Here is a 15,995-nt window from a genome sequence, read left to right as displayed (position 1 = left end):
AGACGAGGTAAATCCTGAAGACAGCGACTATAAAAGAGAGCCATATCTGTCCGTGTATAAACAGGAAGTTGAACCGGAAGTTGGTAGCCTAGTACACACGAACCCTGGAACTGTGTCGTGCATAGAACCTATTCACTCCCTCTAATCATTTAAACTAATTAGTAGGAATATTTAAATCACATTTCAGACATACTGTACACATATTGTGATGAATAAATAAAGAATCATAAAATAAGCCAAAGAATGGCAAACTGGACTGTTAAAACTATAATACACCTTTGTTATACAAGTAATACCTTTTTAAAAGTTCGATATCATTCACTGTTAGCCCGGACAAGTTGAATCTACTTAAAAAATGTGAGCAAACTGGTTGCCCTAAAATAATTAAGTAATGGTAACTTAAAAAAATCGAGTTAGTTTAACTTAAAAAGTTTAGTAATATCAATTACTTTGCAATTATTACAAATAGCATATTTAAGTTCAATGTACTAGCCCGGCTACTTAAAAAATGTGAGCAAACTGGTTGCCCTAAAAAAATTAAGTAATGTGTACTTGATAACTTGAGTAAACTTAACTTAAATTAAAAAAAAGCAAGCAAACAACAGAAGAACATTTTCCCCCTTTTTTTTATTTCAAAATACAACAAGAAACATTCCTTGCCTTCAAGTTTAAGAGGTTTCAAACTTTTGAAAGCATTTAAAACATTTAAAATGCTTGAAAGAGGCAAAATGTGGGAACAATTCTCCTGAGAACATTTTTTTTCCATAAAACAACTGTATAAATGAATACAGATATAACATTAAAGCTACAGTTTGCATTCACTTACATTCTTTCAAAAACAAAAGTTATGATCTTCACTTGAAAAACACATTTTCTGAGAATCCCAAGATTTATCTGCTTTTCTTTTAAAGAGGCCGCACAATTATTTGTCAAATTTTACTTCCAGCAGATATAGTCTGCTAAACTATCAGTGTGAGGAAACATGTTATTTTCAAAGTGCAACAGTGCAAAGTTTCTCAGATCAGAAGGCAGAACTACAGAGCTACATCAAAACAAAATAAAACTTTGGTTTGAACAACCAACTTTAAAGTAGCATGTCATCTCTTGGACAAAATGTAACCTGGGGCTTTTTTTCACATTACAGTGGATATTAAAGAAACAATAAAAAAAAAGAAGAAAACAAATTAGACATTCAGATGTCTTGTGTAGAGGAAGCCCTGTTACACTGTAACTGCCAGCTGATTTTTTAAAGATTGAATTTTAGGTGTCAACTCACCCTTTCCCAAGTTAAGAAATACCTGCTGGATGAAGTGAAAAGTGCTTTTCATGTACTTAGGATAGTCCAAGTGCAGGGCATAAATGAGTCCGAAGAGAAGACAGAAGGCCTGAGGCAGATTTTCCGGTTCCATCACCAAGCTCCCTTCCAAGATGATGTGCACTCTGAAAGGGTTTAGCTGTGGACTTTCTGAATCCAGGCAGAGGATTCCCACTGGAATTTGGTGGTACAAGTCCTTGTCATTGACATCCTAACAAAGAAAAAGATTGACAAGACATTATCATGCCAGTTAGATAATACTGTGTTGTCAACTAACATATATATCCAACTAAAAATGAAAATCACCATACAATGTAAACTAACCGAAATGCATAAAAAAAATAAAAAAAATAAATAAAAAACAATACCAGTCTTAAACGGAGTTCTTCGTTAACTGGATATTTTACACACTTTCAGTGCCAGTTGTGCACAAACTTTTTTGATTAGCTACCAAGCCACATTCACTGCAGTTAGTATTTACCTTTTAGAAGCCTTTAAAGGACAAATCCAGTGAAAAATGAACCTTGGGGTATTTAACACATGGTTACCGAGTCGATCGTTCCCTGCGATGCGTTTTCATGATAATCGAATGTGTAGAGTTTTATCTTTAAAAACAGTATAGCTCATAGCAGTAGTATATGGGGCATAGAGTAAGTAAAATTAAATCGCTAGTTAATACCACTAACAAGGCTCAAAATAGCCTCACACTAACACGGTAACATAATGAAGGTCCATACATGCAAACCAAAGTTGAGAACTTTGTAAGTGTACAGACAGTTTAATAAGAAGATACTTTATAAAGACAGTACATTACGTGTTTACATGCAGGATCCATCTTGGAAAACAGTCTCGACTAATCGAGTCACGAACGCCGTGCTACGTTAGATTTCACAAACGTAACTCCTATCGACCAGCTATCCTATCGACGGCATGATTTAACACATCTAGAGTGAAATAAGTCTTGCCTATCAGGTCTTTAAGACACAGGGACAACTGTGAATTCCTCAGGAGATCGAGCGAGATTGTGTTCACTAACGTTACACGCGAGTGAAATGGGTTTTGGGGCATTTTTTTGTCCCAAACTGTTTAAAACAATGTTTTCACACTACTCACAAACATCATTTTGATGGAGAGAGAGAAAAAAAAAACAAATGAACAGATGAAACTATGTCTGCTAGATTCGCCTGGCACGTGTTCAAGCGGGACATTGGAAAAAAAGTCCAAAATTACTTAAAACAACGTCTTCATTACTCACAAACAAAAATCGGTGAAAAATAGAAACAATAAACTGGCTTAAACATTTGCTTTCTAACTACTCACCAACAGCTCTATGAATTCGTATACACTTTCAACCACGAGAAAATGGCGTTTCAAGTTTTCCACTCATTCAAATATGTCTACAAAAGTAGTAGAATTCACTAACATTTTTATAGTAATGCATTCAAAATTAAATAATTTAAGTATGTTGTAATTAAATTGTTAATTAGATATAAAATCCGGGCTAACAGTGTTGTAGTATTCCAGTATATTTGTTTGCAAAGCAGACTGACAACAGCAGGCATGTTTAGGATGGTTTCAGAGTTTCTCTTCTCTTCAGGATGAGCAATTCTAGATTTAGAAGCTTTTTTTAGTGTTAAAATCAGGAGCAACACACTGTAAATCCAGATTTTAATTCAACTCAAGAAACTGAGTTCATATTACTTAAATGTTTCTAATTTATTGACATTACTTGTTAATTCTGAGTAAGCTGAACTTTTTCATGTCCTTTCTTATTGTACTTGTGTTTTTAAGTCCAATCAGTAGTTTCTACTCAAACAAATTGAGTTTGTATTACTTAAACGTGTCATTTCTTTACATTACTTAAGAATTCTGAGTAAATTTACTTTTTAATGGCCTATCTTATTGTAATTATGTGTTTGAGCTCAAACAACTCAATATCATCAAGTTTTGCCTGTTACTAACAAGACTGGCTGCAGCCTGGCACTTCCCGTCTCATGCCGAGGCGTGTCCAACGGTTGATAGGGTCAAAAACAAAATATGAAATCGCGAATTATTTTCCATGGAGTCACGGGTAAATGTGTGATTTCCGGATTTTATTGTTGTGTCCCTGATGTTAACGTAAAATTGATGAAAACTTGAAGTGCTGTACAATATTGTACAATAATGAATGGAGGTAAAGAGGTATATATATTTTTTTTTCATCACAGCAAATTATCCAGTGTTGAAATCCTAGTGTTGGGGACTTTTAGAGTAAAGTGTTAAAGTTGTGGTGTTGAATTTTAGCTAGTGTAAACAGCCCCCTCTGGCCGGTGTAAATATCAGAGTTACCTTTGAGTGTTAATAGTTACATCCGGGACCTTTGCTCGTGTGCACGCGCCTGACCCATCTGAAATACTTTTCACAGACGCCATTTTCTTTGCTCACGACGAGGCGCGTATGAGGACGGAATATGGCGAAATAAAGTGTATAATCTTACTCATAAAATGGGGTTTGTACTATCATATCGATTTATAATGACATTTATTTGCTGTGTGCGCATAAACTTTTCTCAAGGACATTTCCTTTCACTCACGATGCGGAACAGACGAGGACGTCTTTTAATTTCTATATGGGAAATCTAAAAAGTAAGTGTTTTTATCTCATTTAAAATGTGTTTAATAACATCATATTGGTTTTTAGCGATATTTATGTGCTTTACTCCAAAACTTTTTCTTGTGATTTACCTCGTTTACATGTATTTTATAAGATGATATTACTTTATGGTGATATTTAAATGCTCTGCGCGCCTAAACGAGCCTAACGGTTCCTCACAGATTTGAACTGCTGTGCCGGCAGACTATGATGGTGCAGACGCGGAAAAGACCAGAAGTAAGCGTTTTAACTCATTTAAAATATCTATTTTATAACAGCATATTGATTTATTGTGTCATTAATATGTTGTGCGCTCCTACACTTTCCTCAGAGAGATATTTTCCTTCACTCACAAAGCGGAGCAGATGGGGAAGTTGGTTTTAACAAGGAAAACACGGAAATTAAGTGTTTTACTTCATTTACTATATGTACGTTATTTCATAAAATAATATTATTTAGTAACGTTAATGCTATTTGTATGCTGTGCGTGCCTAGACGATCTGAAACATTTCTCACAGATTAAATTTGATGTCAAAATAGCAATATCAGTAATGTTAATTGTTTCTTGCATGTCTCCTGACCAAATGTTGTCATTTCTGTCATTATACTAAGCATTAATTTAATGAGTTTTCATAATGTTGAGTTTCAGTATATTGTGTTTTAGTTATTTTTTCCATATATATGTATGTATGTGTTTCATATTTCATATTTTTTATATATATATATATATATATATATATATATATATATATATATATATATATATTAATTTGTATATATTTGAAAATAACTTTTCAATATACTCAATTCCTCTATAATGCATGAGTTAAATTCTTCACCCTTTAAAGTGAATTTGTGCCCTCCCAAGACTTGGAGTATGACTCATGGGTAGCATGAACTACAGATTAGATATGATTTTTTTGGTACCGTCATTTATTTATGTGCTGTCCCATTTATGCGCATTCATTTTGATAGACAGAGCCCGCAGCGCAGTGAGATCAGCATGGAATTCAGGAATCGTAGAAAGAATCAGAAACATACTGAACTTTTTCATATTATTTAACAAACATCCTGACTAGATTGTTGGTCTCTGTGCATGACTGTGTGTTCATGAGACACTATTAGTTTAGTTCACTCTGAATTGCACAAAGGTTGTGGAAAAAAATCAAGAGAAAAAAAACTGTGTACTTTCTTCACTGAGTTGAATCTTTTTCACGGACTCCTGACCAGAGCTTCGGTTGTTATGACTGTCAAAATGACAGCTGACAGATTAACGTGATAACTTCCTGTTGCAACAAGCACAGCAGATGTATTTACCTCAGAGAAAAAAGCACATATGTGGTATTTCATGCTTTTATTAATCTTCATTTTTCACAACTTGTGTGCTTTTCCTAGTTGAGTTGGATTGAATTGCTTTGACATTGTTTTAATTGTTGTAAAGTATGTTCTTTATATGAATTGAAAACACTGAATGTGAAAACATTGTGGTTCAGGGAAAGAGAATTACAATATTTCAGTTAAAATAAATAAATAAGTGTAAACATACATTGTTTTGTGAATTAATGTATCTCTCTCTCTCTCTCTCTCTCTCTCTCTATATATATATATATATATATATATATATATATATGTGTGTGTGTGTGTTATATAATATATATATACACACGCACACACACACACACACATATATATATATATATATATATATATATATATATACACAATGTTTTTTTGTTTTTGTGTTTAAAACACTTATTGCAGTGTTGTTATTTAACTCCAATAGTGTTACATTTTAACACTGTATTGGTGTTGCAAGTGTCAACACTTTTGAAAGTGTTGATTTAACACTTGTGTGGTGGTATCCATATATACACTAAGAAAGTGTTAAATTTAACTATTGGTGTTAAATTTCACTGGGGAAACTACACACTGGAAACATATTAGGCCATGGCTTTGTTTCTTTTGTTGCAAAAAAAGACATGTTCAATATAAATACAATTGGATCAGTGTAATATTGCAGGTGTATGTATTTATTTTACATGGCTCTATTGATTGAAAGATATTTTGAGTTTCAGGAACTAAAAGTTAAGTTGGGTCAGTTACAATATACAATTTAGCTGAATTGGTAATGGAGTAATGCTAGCTTAACAAGCTGAGTTAAATAAATGGGTGGGGAATGATTGTTTAAACTAAGTATCTTCAGTTACTGTAACTCAGTTATAAGTACATTCAACTTAAATGTTCTATTGCATTCCATTATGGGCTTAAGTACATTGAACGTAGTCCACTTCACTTATTCAACTAATGCTTCATTACTTAACATTTTTAAGGCAACGAGTTACCTCAGTTTTTTTAAGTAAATTCAACTTATCCGGGTTTAAGTCAAAGTCACCTTTATTTATATAGCGCTTTAAACAAAATACATTGCGTCAAAGCAACTGAACAACATTCATTAGGAAAACAGTGTCAATAATGCAAAAATTATAGTTAAAGGCAGTTCATCATTGGATTCAGTGATGTCATCTCTGTTCAGTTAAATAGTGTCTGTGCATTTGTTTGCAATCAAGTCAACAATATCGCTGTAGATGAAGTGTCCCCAACTAAGCAAGCCAGAGGCGACGGCGGCAAGGAACCGAAACTCCATCGGTGACAAAATGGAGAAAAAAACCTTGGGAGAAACCAGGCTCAGTTGGGGGGCCAGTTCTCCTCTGACCAGACGAAACCAGTAGTTCAATTCCAGGCTGCAGCAAAGTCAGATTGTGCAGAAGAATCATCTGTTTCCTGTGGTCTTGTCCTGGTGCTCCTCTGAGACAAGGTCTTTACAGGGGATCTGTATCTGGGGCTCTAGTTGTCCTGGTCTCTGCTGTCTTTCAGGGCAATAGAGGTCCTTTCTAGGTGCTGATCCACCATCTGGTCTGGATACGTACTGGATCCGGGTGACTGCAGTGACCCTCTGATCTGGACACAGACTGGATCTGGTGGCCACGGTGACCTCGGAGCAAGAGAGAAACAGACAAATATTAGCGTAGATGCCATTCTTCTAATGATGTAGCAAGTACATAGGGTGTTATGGGAAGTGTTTCCGGTTCCGGTTTACCCAATTAATGCATTCTAAAAATCCTTTAACGGATTTGGATAATAAAAGCATATTAGTATGTTATGTGTATGCCAGGTTAAAGAGAGGGGTCTTTAATCTAGATTTAAACTGCAAGAGTGTGTCTGCCTCCCGAACAATGTTAGGTAGGTTATTCCAGAGTTTGGGCGCCAAATAGGAAAAGGATCTGCCGCCCACAGTTGATTTTGATATTCTAGGTATTATCAAATGAGAACGTAGCGGACGTAGAGGATTATAATGTAAAAGGAGCTCATTCAAATACTGAGGTGCTAAACCATTCAAGGCTTTATAAGTAATAAGCAATATTTTAAAATCTATGCGATGCTTGATAGGGAGCCAGTGCAGTGTTGACAGGACCGGGCTAATATGGTCATACTTCCTGGTTCTAGTGAGAACTCTTGCTGCTGCATTTTGGACTAGCTGTAGTTTGTTTACAAAGCGTGCAGATCAACCAACCAATAAAGCATTACAATAATCTAACCTTGAGGTCATAAATGCATGGATTAACTTTTCTGCATTTCACATTGAGAGTATAGGCCGTAATTTAGATATATTTTTGAGATAGAAAAATGCAGTTTTACAAATGCTAGAAACGTGGCTTTCTAAGGAAAGATTGCGATCAAATAGCACACCTAGGTTCCTAACTGATGACGAAGAATTGACAGAGCAACCATCAAGTCTTAGACAGTGTTCTAGGTTATTACAAGCAGAGTTTTTAAGTCCTATAATTAAAACACCTCTGTTTTTTCAGAATTTAGCAGTAAGAAATTACTTGTCATCCAGTTTTTTATATTGACTATGCAATCCATTAGTTTTTCAAATTGGTGTGTTTCACTGGGCTGCGAAGAAATATAGAGCTGAGTATCATCAGCATAACAGTGAAAGCTAACACCATGTTTCCTGATGATATCTCCCAAGGGTAACATATAAAGCGTGAAGAGTAGCGGCCCTAGTACTGAGCCTTGAGGTACTCCATACTGCACTTGTGATCGATAGGATACATCTTCATTCACTGCTACGAACTGATGGCGGTCATATAAGTACGATTTAAACCATGCTAATGCACTTCCACTGATTCCAACAAAGTGTTCAAGTCTATGCAAAAGAATGTTGTGGTCAATTGTGTCAAACGCAGCACTAAGATCCAATAAAACTAATAGAGAGATACACCCACGATCAGATGATAAGAGCAGATCATTTGTAACTCTAAGGAGAGCAGTCTCAGTACTATGATATGGTCTAAATCCTGACTGGAAATGCTCACATATACCATTTTTCTCTAAGAAGGAATATAACTGTGAGGATACCACCTTTTCTAGTATCTTGGACAGAAAAGGGAGATTCGAGACTGGTCTATAATTAACTAGTTCTTTGGGGTCAAGTTGTGGTTTTTTGATGAGAGGCTTAATAACAGCCAGTTTGAAGGTTTTGGGGACATATCCTAATGACAATGAGGAATTAATAATAGTCAGAAGAGGATCTATGACTTCTGGAAGCACCTCTTTTAGGAGCTTAGATGGTATAGGGTCTAACATACATGTTGTTGGTTTAGATGATTTAACAAGTTTATACAATTCTTCCTCTCCTATGGTAGAGAATGAGTGGAACTGTTCCTCAGGGGGTCTATAGTGCACTGTCTGATGTGATACTGTAGCTAATGGCTGAATGGTTGCAATTTTATCTCTAATAGTATCGATTTTAGAAGTAAAGTAGTTCATAAAGTCATTACTGCTGTGGTGTTGGGAAATGTCAACACTTGTTGAGGCTTTATTTTTCGTTAATTTAGCCACTGTATTGAATAAATACCTGGGGTTATGTTTGTTTTCTTCTAAAAGAGAAGAAAAGTAATCGGATCTAGCAGTTTTTAATGCTTTTCTGTAGGATATGTTACTTTCCCGCCAAGCAATATGAAATACCTCTAGTTTTGTTTTCCTCCAGCTGCACTCCATTTTCCGGGCTGCTCTCTTTAGGGTGCGAGTATGCTCATAATACCATGGTGTCAAACTGTTTTCCTTAACCTTCCTTAAGTGTAAAGGATCAACTTTATTTAAAGTGTTAGAAAAGAGAGAGTCCATCGTTTCTGTTACATCATCAAGTTGTTCTGAGGTTTTGGATATGCTAAGGAATTTGGTTACATCAGGAAGATAACTTAAAAAGCAGTCTTTTGTGTTAGAAGTGATAGTTCTTCCATACTTGTAACAAGAAGTAGAATTTACAATTTTGGCTATATGAATTTTACACAGAACTAAATAATGATCTGAGATATCATCACTTGGCTAAATAATTTCAACACCATCAACATCAATTCCATGTGACAGTATTAAATCTAGAGTATGATTTCGACAATGAGTAGGTCCTGAAACGTGTTGTCTAACACCAATAGAGTTTGTAGTGTATTTTCGTCTGCCATGGATCTGAGGAATCACACTGTCTAGGTTTTGTTTCCATAAGAAAGATTTTATTCTCAAGAGAAAATAAAACCGAGAAAGCTCTGCAGAACAGTCTCTCGAGTCTGTGTCGGTTCTCTATTTTATACAGTGCTTCTGAAGGCGTGCCCATGTTCAATACATTTCATGCATATGGTTCTGTTTATCAACTCTTTTACCTTTTATGGCGGTCTCTCCAGCTTGCTTTTACGATGTAGAATTTATTTTAAGTGAAACGAGGAGGCCTAATCATATATTTTGTCTTATGTCAAAATAGGGTGTCCAACTTTACTATATGCTGTATTTTGGTAATGTCTGCACCAAGGAGGTCTGATCATATATTTTGTCTAATGTCCAAATAGAGTGTGCAGTTGCACCATATACTATACCCCTGCACTCTCTGCACATTCCATTCTCAGGCAGGCCTCTACATACAGTCAAATGCATGATTATAACAGCAGAATAACTTCATACATAAATGGCTAGAGTCACATTGATTATGCCTGATTAGTTTACATATTGACCAATAAAAATCTTCCACATTCTCCCCTTTGAGACTTAATAAGTCTCACATTTGATTATTTATTATCCAGAGTGCTACTCCATTATCCAGTCATAATAGTTACACTACCTAGTGACTAAATAAGTCACATTGTATTATCACCAGTGACTAGATTATGAAATTCCACTCTGAGGGATTACTGGACCAAACATTTCTCTCCTAATTTGACAAGGAGGGAGTAAAAGATCCAGTCTCCCTAACCCCTCATTAAAGATAAAACAATGTTCAGCACTTCAGTAAATGCTCCTTCTGGAGCAGTATTATTTGGTATATAAATACAGCATTGTCCCCCAAACATAACACATACTTTTCCTTCTTCTTCAGTTTCCAAACAATCTAGAGCTTTTCCATTTTGCTCTTTTCATTCTATTTGTTGCATCCAATTGCTCTATATTTTCCCTTCAAATCTTCCTACATCCACATTTCCCTTCTCATAACCTTCAAATTCTTCATCTGCCATTACTTGACATTATCTTTCTACTTTTTCTTTTCCATTTCTTGGCCCACATCTGCTCCCAAGTATTTTGATCTCAGTAGCAGTCCCATCACTCTCTCATTCCATCTTCACCAGGGAGACTCTTTGCGAGTCGTTGCAATGGTCTTTCCCTCGTTGGCAAGGGTGGGTCGTTACTAGCACGCCCTTCATCCCTCACTTCATGCTGTGTGGAGTTGTTGAAGCTGGTTGGTGTATTTTGAGGTTAGAGATGTGAACTCAGGTGTCACTCTGTAACCGTTTTGCTGATTAATGCAAGGCTCTCCCTTGAGATCCTAACTGCACCCTCACTGGTTCCCTTTGATGGAGTGAAGCATTCCTTGGCCTTACTAGAACTGCTGTCACCTGTAAATGGAAAACTTCAGAGTTTTTTGTTAGTGATATAAAGCATGCTAATTTGCTCATCTTGCTAGTCGTCGTTCTTGTTGAGACCTGTGGAAATGTAATGTGGGTTGAGGGCTGTCTTGGCCCCTTTTTGAGCTTTCACAATTCCAGTGCTGTCCTTACAATGAGAAAAGAGTGAATACCCATTTTCTATAATATAATAAAGAATTTGGTTTTTAGCATCCTTGCTATTTTTCAATTCATTTCAATTTTATTCTCAACAATTTGCTAATTCAGTTATCTCTTTTTGTTTTATAAACTGAGTTCCATTATATTACTGGATAATTTCCTATCTTGCTCAGTAGCATATGCCTTTTGACCTGGAAAACACTCAACCCTAATTTTTACAACAATATTTTATCCTTTTGACACAGAATCAGCTCCATCATGATATGCTGAAAAAGAAACTTAGATGTGGGGTGGACAGAGCAAGCTTGCTTTGCTCTGTCTTCCCATGTTATACGCTGCGCATGTGTGGCACTGTTTTTCTTTCTGCCACAATGACCTATGTACTGACCAGGAAACTTAACCAAATTCATCCATGGTCATTATTTTACTGGGCATAAATTGCCCTGTGGGCCCACATTCATATTTGTATACAGCTGTTTTGGCAAATTGATTGAATTGCCTCAGTGTCTCGTCAGACACTCTCTTCATGCCATACAAAACCATCATTCATACTTTTTCAAACACTTTCACACCCCTTTTTGGCCAAAAACATATTTTTTCTCAAAATGTCATCTGATTGTGAAATTAATTATTTTAGCTGTGGAACGGCACATTTTGTGTAGGATAACATTAACCTTTTATGTTAGACTCTACTTAGCGTAGACCTGCTATCATTCCACATAGTTTCTAGATGTCACATAACTGGGCAATATCAGCCACCATAAAGTTTAGTTTAACACCGCTGTATAAACCCCTTTTTTTTTTCTTTCTTCCTTTTTCCAAAATCTAATAGATTGATTCGTTTAGAATATTAGGCCTAGGCATTGGGCATTTTAGAGAGCCAATTATAATTTCTCAAATGTCTCTTGTTTGTCTAATTTAAAGTTTAGTCAAATACTTTTTTGTTATTGCTCATGAGCTACTCTGAGAAGAGGATTGGAGATCTCTGCATAATTTAGGATCCATGACCATCAACATTTCCATCTTGTTATCCCCAGTGATTACAGTATATGTGATTTCATGATTTTGGAAATATTTTTTTATTTTATCAAATCTAACCCTAGAAAATTACCTTTAAACAAAATGGAGTGACTAATATTTCTATTTTCTCAACCATATATATATATATATTTATTTCTCTATTTTGCATTTAGATACCCTTTTTTATTTATTTTTTTTTTTTTCCCCCAAAAGGGTTCAGCATTGTTGTCAAGTTTTCAGTTGTGCTTTTTCCCCAGTTGGTTAATGAAACATCCTTACTATGCCAAATCCAGCTCCATGTTTATCTGATTGGTGAGTCAAGTACTCACTTCTGTCTGTCAAAATAATTTTTTCTTTAAGATATAAGACTGGACTGGTACCTATTGAAAAGCAGATTGAGAGAGTTAGTTAAAACACTGAATTTAAAGAAGTGCTGTGAGACCAGTGAATAATCAATATTAAAATAGTTAATAAAATAATGAAATAAAATGATTAACATTTGAAGCAGTCTCTATAGTGTTCATTGAATATGCAGCACCTGTGCACTGAAGGGATGGAAGTCCTTCTGGTGACATCATCAGCCTGGGCTGTTGCACTGGGTCGTCAGTCTGTGATGGCACTCAAAGATCTGATGTTGTGGTGTACGGTCTTCGTTGTTTCTCTGCTTCTTCTCAGTCTGGCTTCTGGTTGCTTTCTGCCAGAGTTCTGTAGTTCACGATGTTCTCTTCACCCTCAGGAAAAGTCTCAAGTGAAAGATTCACCTTTTCCTGCTTTAATTCAGTCTTTCTCCTTGCTGAAGATTGCTCTCCTCTTTCAGGAGGGTATAACGTCCATCAGCCCGTCCCTCTTCTTCTCTCTGCAGCTGTGTTTGCTGCTTTGCCATTTCTCTACAGACTCCAGTTCATTGCGTCTTTTTGTCAAGGCGCTGTTCCAGAAGTCATCTGAAATTTTAACACTCAGAGACTGCATTAATAAAATGTAGCTATGTAACTTCTGACCAAATTGTGTCTGAGCAGTCAGCTCTTTTTATGATTTTCACTTTTCAAACTCTTCTTTCAGTGCTTCCTTAGTAAAAACAAAATCATCTGGTTGAACACAGCAGTTCTCTTATTCTATGTTAGTAAAGCAAGTTCTTCATTGCAGAAAAATAGCAAGCATTTTTTTCTTCTTTGCAAAATGCAGAAATCAGCTACCTTTATTATCTAAGTATACTGCAATAAAACAAAATAAACCCTTTTATAACAGCATGACATGCATATGGTAAAATAAAGACTGATATTGTTGAATTAATGTTTCCTAACCAACATAAAAGAATTCCTATTATTGTAAATAAAATAATTTAATTTAAATATTTAAGCAACTAGTTCCCTTCCTATTGTAAAATGCCTCTGGCTTTTGAATCAAAATGTCTATTAACTTGGTCACCCAATCTTGCTCTCATTCCGCATTGCACTACACAGGTAACTCTTTTTTATTTTTTATAACTCAAGCCCAATCTCTGAAACTCTGTAATGGATTAACTTTCATACTGTGTCCCAGGGATAACAAGATACAAATTTTAGATGTCTTCACATATTAGATATAAAGTTTTAAGAACATGCATCTTTTAAATTCGTCTATTAATATAAGTTATTAAATAATAAATGCATATCTTATTTTAATTAATTTATTATTATTTTTATATTCTGCACAGTCCCTTTCTTGGAACATTTTTAATTATTTTTTCTCTAAAACAACCTTCATACAGTTAACTTTATTGTTTTAGGGCTCCTGCACTTATCCTTTCTCAACACCAGCCACGCCCTTCTCTGTAACCTAATCACTCCCAAGTGATGGTCCAGGAGGGGAGAGCACCTCTTGCTCCTCCAGATATAGGATCTATTTTCTCACACCAACACAGCCAGTCACACAGACACTGACATTAAAACGTACATAAATACAGAGTACTCTACACTCTCCTGAGTGACCTGTCAGCTCTACTCGCTCTTTCACTGATACACTTCCTCAACAAAGTAAAAATCAGTACTATACAGGATTTTCTGCCTTCCCTAAGGACTTTTCCGCCTTCCCGTTTCAGACCTCTGTATCTTACATATACAGAGCGGTATCCGAAGGACTTTTCCTCTATAATACATCTGGCTCACGTGTATTGCTGTCCCTTATAGGCCCAGCCCACAATGAACACAGACCATTGCATGCAATGTATTTCTGCCTACACTATCCAGATTAAAATCAGGCCTTTTCCAAAAGACCTTTCAGTAAACCAAATATGTATATGCAGTTTTTCTTCTGGAAACAAAACCCTCCATTTTTATTTAATTAGTTCTAAATTTGGAAGAGCAGATTTTAAGTGACCTTACCGCTCAGAACTGACCAGTCAACAACACACACTAATTATATAAGCAAAAATGCTTACCTTATTCTATGGTGGCCACCACTGTGTGTGTGTGTGTTGCTCATCAGTCAGCTCAAAAGCGGCCGTCCACTCTGCTGCTCCTTTCCAGTCCCATCTGGGGTGCCAAATGTAGTGTATTTTCGTCTGCCATGGATCTGAGGAATCACACTGTCTAGGTTTTGTTTCCATAAGAAAGATTTTATTCTCAAGAGAAAATAAAACCGAGAAAGCTCTGCAGAACAGTCTCTCGAGTCTGTGTCGGTTCTCTATTTTATACAGTGCTTCTGAAGGCGTGCCCATGTTCAATACATTTCATGCATATGGTTCTGTTTATCAACTCTTTTACCTTTTATGGCGGTCTCTCCAGCTTGCTTTTACGATGTAGAATTTATTTTAAGTGAAACGAGGAGGCCTAATCATATATTTTGTCTTATGTCAAAATAGGGTGTCCAACTTTACTATATGCTGTATTTTGGTAATGTCTGCACCAAGGAGGTCTGATCATATATTTTGTCTAATGTCCAAATAGAGTGTGCAGTTGCACCATATACTATACCCCTGCACTCTCTGCACATTCCATTCTCAGGCAGGCCTCTACATACAGTCAAATGCATGATTATAACAGCAGAATAACTTCATACATAAATGGCTAGAGTCACATTGATTATGCCTGATTAGTTTACATATTGACCAATAAAAATCTTCCACAAGTTCAGAATGTCTATAAATGCTGATCCCAATGCATCTTTTTCATTATCAACATGGATATTAAAATCACCAACTATTAAGACTTTATCTGCAGCCAGAACTAACTCGGATGTAAAATCAGCAAACTCTTTAATAAAGTCTGTATGGTGCCCTGGTGGCCTGTATACAGTAGCCAGTACAAACATAACAGGGGATTTATCATTAACATTTGTTTCTTTGGATAATGTTATATGAAGTACCATTACTTCAAACGAGTTATACTTGTAGCCTGCCCTCTGAGAAATCCTGAAAACGTTGTTATAAATTGAAGCAACACCTCCCCCTTTGCCTTTTAGATGCGGCTCATGTTTATAACAGTAATCTTGGGGGGTGGACTCATTTAAAATAATGTAATCATCAGGTTTTAGCCAGGTTTCTGTCAAACAGAGTACATCTATATTATGATCAGTGATCATATTATTTCCAAAAAGTGTTTTCGTAGAAAGGGATCTGATATTCAATAAGCCAAGCTTTATCATTTATCCATTCGTGTTTACAGTGCACTTCGACTAAGAGTTTAAGAGTTGCTTGTCGATTTCCACTTTAGGAGCAAAGGCTTTTTTTGTTGTTAATTTTTTTTTTTTTTTGAGTGTGTGTGTGTGTGTGTGTGTGTGTGTGTGTGTGTGTGTGTGTGTGTGTGTGTGTGTAAATACAGCCCATGTTGTTGTTCTTTGACCTGTTTCAACAGAACTATGTGTTCAGAAACTCCATCCTCTTACAACACTTATACCAGGAAGAGACTATCGTTTTCTTTTCTCCTTTTTCTCATGACTCTCAT

Source organism: Carassius carassius, chromosome 42 (genome assembly GCF_963082965.1).
Source record: "Carassius carassius chromosome 42, fCarCar2.1, whole genome shotgun sequence".
NCBI lineage: Eukaryota > Metazoa > Chordata > Actinopteri > Cypriniformes > Cyprinidae > Carassius > Carassius carassius.
This window is presented reverse-complemented; position numbering follows the sequence as displayed.